At 37.3% G+C, this 8260-nt stretch overlaps 1 protein-coding gene across 4 annotated transcripts in view; it reads left to right on the top strand.

The window, feature by feature from the left end:
- Positions 1-846: 846 nt before the first annotated feature.
- The window catches only part of Spata16 (spermatogenesis associated 16), a 233323-nt gene continuing 225909 nt past the window's right edge, over positions 847-8260 (top strand). For all 4 annotated transcript variants that reach the window (XM_010632414.1, XM_010632415.1, XM_010632413.1 and 1 more), the window contains exon 1: positions 847-926. The gene's annotated coding sequence lies outside the window, so the exon portion shown is untranslated. The remainder of the gene's footprint in view (positions 927-8260) is intronic.

Here is an 8260-nt window from a genome sequence, read left to right as displayed (position 1 = left end):
GCCGGCAATATAGAGTAATAAAACCATGACCAGACTATTTTCGTAAAGTTTAAAAACAGACAAAAGGAAACTACAATGTTAGAAACTGGAGCACCCATTACCTTCGGAGATAAGAAAATAGGTGGTGGTTAGATGGGGCAACTGGGAGTGTTTTCGTCTATCAAGTGGTGGTTACCCCGGCCCCGTTCACTTTGTGGAAACTCATGGGCACGCTTGCAGCTTATTTATTTTACTGTATGCATGCTACATTTCAATGAGGTGAAAAATGTAATTTCTTAAAAAATCGTGAGAGAATGTCTGCTGTACAGTTCATAACAGAAAGATGCCATTTTTATGGGTATCCAGGGTTATCCAAGGTATGGATGACGACCTACCGCTCAGACTCAGAAGGAGCCATGGCAGTTCTTTTCAAAAGTTTCTTCTATACACAGGACATATAAAGTCCTGCCAATGTGTATTTTATGATAAAAATAAGTTTAAAGATATTTTTAAATATATATGTGATACTTTATAAAGTGTATTTATATCCATGTGTGCAAGAGTCAGTGAATTAGAATGGTCTATTTTTTAACACTTATGGTAAAAGACTACAAAAATACACACTAAAATGCTTTTAGTGATTCTCTTTCGAATACAGGCAATTTTTTGGAATGCCTTTGCTTTCAAAAATATTATTAACGAGCCTTTTCTTTCTTTCTTTCTTTCTTTTTTTTTAGAATACAAAAGGAAAAATAGAAACAACCCTGACACACGAAACCCAAGACAGAGAATATATTAGCGCAAGGCTTCTGGTGCACCAGCCCTTGGGGGCGGGGCCTCGCCGAACGAGCTCTACCCCAGAGCCCGCTGGGTGGCCAAGGGGCCTAGGACGGTTGGAGCTCATCCTGGGCTGAGGCCAAAGCCGGCAGGAGGACCCAGCTGCTCAGGTAGGAAGAAAGTCAGTTCTTCCCAGTTCGCTTGCTGGGCAGGAAGGGAGGAAACCCTCAGGGGGAAGCTTGAGGATTTGGGAGCATGATCGTCCCTTCTTCCCCACTTGGAGTGAGGAATGAACGTTGCTCATACATAACCCTAAAACGTAGAGAAGGCATTGTTTCCTGTAGGCGGTTAGAAGATAGCAGTGGCTGCGACGGGCACAACATGTCCCATGCCCGTTTTCATGAGAGAGGAAAGGCCAAGATCCTACTCCATTTCCCAGTAATGGAATGTTCATTTTTGTTTCTCTACATCCTAACTTGTGCGCCCTAAAGAAGCGCATAAACTGGGGACAGCTCCTTCTTTCTGGTCAAGTGAGAACCGACGACTGCGTCAGTGTCAGTTTATTAGTCATTGCTATGTGGGGTGTTTTGCACTGGACTGAAGACGCTGATCGTGACTGAGTAAAGTTTCAGGAAGACATTCCGTATGACGAGCCCTCTCTCTCTCTCAGACACAGACCATATTACCATCTTGTGTGCTAGCCTCACGCCCGGTATAAAACGAGAGCTCTGAAATACTCAGTGTATGAGCGAGGGACTAAATGTATAAACGAATGTCTTCACGAGGAACCTATGTTTCGTAGGGAGTTCAGCACAAGCAGTGAAAAATAGCTGTCAAGCTTTGTTTAATAAAATTTACTCTCTTTATTTTGAGACAAGAATTTTCTCCATAGTTCAGGCTGGGATTACAGGCGTGCACCACCATGCCCAGTTTACAATTCATTTTCTTTACCCATAAAATATTTACAGGCAATACTAAGGGTTTCTGTTTTTGAAACACTAAGGAAGTGCGCACCATTTTAGTAAGCCATTGGTTTGAAAGGAATGCTCGCTTGAAAACTTGCTTTCTTTTTTTGCGGTATTTTATTTCTTATGTTAAATTTAATGTACTAACGGTATTATACACATGAAAAGATTCAGGATCTTTCTAATTTCACCAGTGGTTCCTGGTATGCATGAAGGTGCTGTCCTGCTTCAGTATTATCACAGGCTGGATAGACTGTTTTGCTCCAGTTTAGAAATATATATATAAGGGATTTTATTATTTATATGTGACAAAACTTGAACATATTTATGAAATGATAAGTAAATAAAATCAGAAGAAAAGAATGCAGTGGCCACAAGAGATAGAAAAGAACACTTGAAACTGCCTAACTCTGCCCAGGTTGTACTTTCTTCATTGTCCCTCATTTAGTCTATGAATAGGGAATGAAATGCTTTTGCTAACAGGGGGAAAAGGGCACAACAGGAAGCAAGGCTGTTGAGAAGCATCTCAGCAAGGTTTAAAACGATTTAAAACCCTTTCTGCAAGTGCACAGGGCCGACCTAAATTGTTGAGTTGCCATCATGTGTAATAAAGTACATAATCAAGACAGAACTGATATTTTTTGTAGTTCCCAAGTGGACTTTTCACTGAAGTAGCTGCTCGATCTCATTCAATCTGTTACTCATCTGTGTTATTATAACCAAATGGCTAAAAATTCCCATCTGGTCATTTTTAAAGATATTCCAAAGAGAAATAATTTCAAAACCCATTCAGGAAAAATTTCTTATATTTTGTTTGTCACAGTAAAGAATGGAAAGAAGCTAGTTATATGGGCAGTGAAACCAGCACCTTGGAAATTGATTATAATTTAAAACAAAGCAAAAAATGAGCATGACTCATGAGATACGAAATCTTAAAATGATCCCCAGGCAGACACCCAAGTTCCTTGCTTACTGCAAAACAATTTTTTGCTAATTAAGAAGCACAATGACTAAAGACACATCCTTTTACATGGAATTTGACTGGAAGTCTTTTCTTTTTTTCCTTTTATGTGACACATCAGTTCAAAACAGTTGATTAGGTACCCCAACAACAGTAGGCCAAGGTAACAAAAGTGAAGAAAACACCATATGCTCAAGGGTTTTTAAATCCTTTTAAATTAAGGAGCCCAGAATATTGTCTCTCAGCTAGTGTAGAATATATTGAGTCATCTTCTCAGAATGTAACATTCAAGTTATAACATTTTGCACCCATAAACACCCTTCCTGAATTTTTTCAAGGATGTTATAAAATAAAATATTACAGCAGTCTGGCTTACAGATTACCAAAATAGACTATAACTTATCACAATTCTGGCAAAATTTCAAAATATACATGATGAATAAGTGTGAACCATCTGTCCATTAAAAAGATTATTTCCTAATTGTCTAATTTTTAAAAATTATTGTGATATAATAACAATAATAAAAATGGCAGTAATGACAGCATAATTGTTACTGTTTATTGAGCACTTATTATTCTCCGGCAGTCTTTTTCTATTGCTCTTCTCAACAACATGAGACAGACATAAACCCCATTTTGTATATGTGGAAACAGAAGCCAATGGCTATAACTGATATCAGTATCATTCCAAATTCTCCACATGATGAGGAAATTGTGAAAATAACCCAAGGGCAAAAAAATCAGCTTTATTTCTGCATTTTAGAAAATCTTCAGGAGTGAATTTATTTACATATAATATGATTTGATAATATATACTTACATATATCTATCATAAAACACTCACGATTCATGTATTTGATCCACTGTGTCACCATCTGGATAACTTCAAAAGGTAATTGAGCTCATTTGACACAGACAAGTGTTAGAATGTGTCCCTATAGCTAACCTTAATGAGTAGAAGCTGAAACTAAAGTCACACTGTAATCTAGGATTGCATGTCAAGTGGAAAATTCAGGAGGTTTTAAGTAGCCCATTTAAAAAGAAATGTTTTGGGGGAAAGTAGTGGTATAATTACTGAATGGGAATCAAAGCTCTTGATATCAATTCCAGTTCATAGGCATAGAATTAGAATTAGTTGTTCTGTCTTGCTATTTGTTTTACATGTACTTAGATAAGTCATACATATGCCTTTCAAGGGTAAGCATCAGTACATAGATTCTAAATGTAAAAAGATTGCATGTAACTCTGTTGGTGGTGATGTTTTTTCAAAAATATTTTTGAAAATACAGACTTAAAAATACCAGTCTTGTTTTCTTCAAGTACCTGTAACTTAATCTACTGCTTGTAAGGATGATAATGCCATGCGTTCGTTTAAAAGTTATGGCACTTAGCCTGGGTTCGTGTTTCTCTGCTAGAATAATTCTCCTTAGGAAATTCCACATTGTGAGCGTTCATCGGATTTCACATGCATGAATGCTCCAGTGCTCTGCACCAGTGCTCACTTAAATTCCTATTAGCCAGCACAACTCGAGCAGAAGAATTCAATGCTGTCATGAAAGATCACCTAAGCTACAGCCTGAAAAGATGTTGCACTGTCACCCCTCTCCCCCCTAAAAAAGTATGCATTCAACTTGTTAGAAATCAGTTCGATGTTAAGTTGAAGATGTAAGGAAAAATCTATGACGTAAACCACATCACATCCCTGTTAAATAGAATTGGAGACCTAAGTTTAAATTGTGGGAAAAACAAGGATCACTATAATCCTGTGATCTCCACAGCATATGATCCCAAATCTAAAAAACCTCATCTATAGGGAAATGAGTGTGTGCACGTGTGTGCTTGTGTCGGGGAGCATTTTTGCACTATCCACCTCAGAGAAGGAGTACACACATAGTCAGGTAAATACCGTTAAGTATTGGGGGCAAGGCTTAATTAAAAACTCTGAGATCAGATCTCTCAATTTTTTCTTGTCTTTTATATTCACAAACATATTTTTGTTGTTGTTTTTTAGAGACAGGGTCTCAATATGTAATTCAGACTGGCCTTGAACTCTCTAGCCTGGAATGGCCTCCAATTCACAGCCGTGCTCTTGCCTCCGTCCCCTGAGTGCTGGGATTATTCACTAATTTATTTAACAGTGAAGGGAACCTTATATTAAACACTAGGGTCACTATCAGATTGGGAGGAAAGAACTGATGCACATTAAAAATCAACAACATTTATCATTTAAACATTGAAATGTTGAAACTCAGCAGACTGAAGATAGCAAGTATTTAAGATTGTTTCTGAATTGACGCATTTCATGAAAGTAGAAAAGAAAATTGCACAGTTCATAGTCTTTCTTCTGGCGGATGCCATATCGTCTCCCATTTTCCTCCCATAGGCTCTGCCTTTCATGGACTTTACCTTATCCCTTTGTTGCCACAGAATTTTATCACACGGTACCTGCACTAACCTGGTCACTTTTGCTATTTTTTAATAGCAGTCACCACTTCTGTTTTCAGAAACAGCTTTTTTTTTTTTTTTCTGTTTTGAAAACAGAAGTGGTGACTGCTACCCCTCAGCTTTTCTAATTATCAATTCATTTTCATTCTTTAGAGAATTTTCATATCTCTACTGTGCTCTCAAAAGTGGGATAGAATATAGGTACAGAGGGATGGAGATGCTGATTGAAAAGGTCTCTGCAGAGCCTGATTCAACCTACCTCTAATGTTGAGAGTGCTGCTTCTGTCTGGGACAGTCATACCCGAAGATGTACAAAGGTATCGGCTGATTTCTATGTAAAATGATGGCAGAGGCAGACAGTTTCTTTTTCTTAGCAGAACTCATTATCCAAGCTCTTGAGAGTCCATTTCTGCTAATGTAGGGATGAGGAGGACTACTAAAATTAGGCCAACATCTGTTTGTGGCTGTGCACGCCTGTCATACTAGCCTCTTGAAGGATGAGGCAGAAGGATTCCAAGCTGGAGCCCAGCCTGCGCAATTTAAGGGCCCTATCTCAATACTTTTAAAGGGCTAGAAGGATGAAGTCCAAGGCCAAAGTCCTGGATTCAATCCCTAGGAGAAGTTTAGGAGGAGGGGTTGAGAATGAGGACTTACCAATCAGAATTCGATAATGATTTAAAGTAGTTTCTTTACTGGGTGTTGGTGGTACAAGCCACAATCCCAGCACTCAGAAGATGGAGGCAGGAGGATCAAAAGTTCAAAGCCAGTCTGAGCTACACAACAACATCCTGTCTCAAAAACAAACAAATTATTTAGATTAAAAATGAAATTTCTTCATTGAATGAATACTTACTAAAAGTAAAATTCAAAAATTCTCTGTCGGTTATATTTTTCCTTCTCCATTAGTCAAGTTTCTTCTTCCTTTCTAAGACACAGGAGAGGGGAAGCTCACTGGTCAGAGTGAGCAGCCTTGTAGCCATCTTCTCTGACCTCCGTGGAGACCTTTCACTTCCTACTTTTCCTGGAAGTTGGGGGTTGACCGAGGTAAAACTGCTCCTACAACCATATAACCATGTCTTTAGGTCACATTTTCTCAGTTAATATTAGGAAGGACCACCTTGAGTTTCGATAACAACAGCAAACACAGAGGGCTTTTCCCTCCTCTTATCATAACCGTTTTTAATTATGCTAATGAAAGCAAGCAACTTCTTCCTGTCGGTGCTGTTTGTTGAGGTTCAATACTCAAAGCACTAACTCTCCTTTACCAACCCTGTGCACAGCCTAATCATTTCCAAACTACTTTCATAAACTGCATCTCATTCAGTTTGTGTCATTTTTCCCTGTGGAGCATTTTGATTAAAAACACCTCCTGACTATCAAATTCTTATGGCTCTTACTTTCAGACAGTGCAGAAATTGCAAGTAGGAAGTAGGGAACATGCATATAGGAAAGACCTGCTTTACATAAATTCAAGATCTTTGATGGACCCATAATTTTGTTCATTTAAACCTTTAATAATGGATACATTTAGAAAAGTATAAAAATTATAACTGTACAGCTCAGTGCTCTTTAGCTTTGCAAAGTGGACACATTTGTGTAATCAGCCCTCAGGTCCTGAAATGGTACCAGCAAGCCTAGAAGCTCCCTCTTGCTACGTTCCGGTTATTAGTCAGACTCCTCCGGAGGGTAGACACTGTTACTTACCTTTAATCTTTATTTAAATGAATTACACTGTTTATGTTTTTGCATTTCTTCTGGCTAAGTGGGAGAAATTTCACACACCAAAAGGGAGGAAGTCAGTGTTGCCAGTTTTCTAAAGTGGTTGCACCAAACTGCTTTCAGATTGCAGTGATGATATAAATTTATTGACACTGATTGTTATCTGCTTACTTTAAGCCATTTCCATAGGCTTGTCATGGCATCAGCCTATAATTTTTAATGTGCTTTCTCCTGATGACTGAGGAAATTGACAATCTTTTCACTAATGTGTTGGTCATTTGGAGATTCTCCTTAGCCCAAAATGCTGGCCCATTTCTCTATTGGATCACTTGCTCTTTCCATCTAGATTTATAGAAGCCCTTTATATAATGTGGACATAATGTGGAGTGATTGGCAGATATATATATATATTGCAGATATTTTTCTCATTCTGTGAATTACCTTTTCATGTTTGAAAGTATGTTTCAAATGAACAGAACTTATTATAGGTTTCCTATTTCATATCCAAAATGCTTAGGACTAGAAGTGTTTTGATTTTCATATTTTTTTCATTTTCATAAACAAAATGATGTATCTTGGGGAGAAAAATCTAACCTTAAACATGAAAGTTATGTTTCATTTACAACTTTTATTTGTTATAATATTGTTAGTGTATTTGCTTTTTTGTCTGACCTGTTATATGAGAAATTTTGCATTTCTGGTGTCATGGCAGTGCTCAAAGATTTTGGAGCACTTCAAACTGCAGATTTGAGATTTTTTTCGATTAGCATTTGCATTCATAACAGAGCCCAATTTTTATTTTTAGGTACTGACTAAGAAATATTTTCCTACTGCTTTTATCTAAAAGTATTGATGTTATTTCTGTATTTAGTTTTATCATATATTGAGGATTGCTGTTTTGTATATTCTGTAAATTGGAAGTCACAAATAAAATTTTTAAAGGACTGAGAATATAGCTCAGTGCTCCCTGGTTTAGCTCTCTATCGCTTTTTATTTCAGTTACCCAGAACCATTTATTTAAAAGGATATAGTTCTCACTTTTGCATGGTCACATGATAGGGTCACTTGTCATAAATGAAATGATGTTTATATGTGAGTCTATTTCTAAACATTTTATTCTGTTTACATGGTCCCAGTTGTTTATCTTTTCACCAAAGACTCTCTTAATGACTGTAGCTTTACTTATAATAACTATGAATATCTGACTGTTTACATTATCCAGCTTTATTTTCCTTCAATATTAACTGAGCTCTCTTGGCTCTTTCTATGTGAATTTTAAAATTTGCTGTAACTTACCTTATGAGTGAGCCATGACCAGTTTTGCCAAAGATTTCAGTTACACTCGAAAATGTGTAGGTTCTTCTATACAATATTCTATCTATGTCAATTAGGTCAAGTTTATGAGTTGTGTTCC

This window comes from Fukomys damarensis, unplaced genomic scaffold, assembly GCF_012274545.1.
Source record: "Fukomys damarensis isolate Sample0158 unplaced genomic scaffold, DMR_v1.0_HiC HiC_scaffold_12, whole genome shotgun sequence".
Lineage (NCBI taxonomy): Eukaryota > Metazoa > Chordata > Mammalia > Rodentia > Bathyergidae > Fukomys > Fukomys damarensis.
This window is presented reverse-complemented; position numbering and strand designations above follow the sequence as displayed.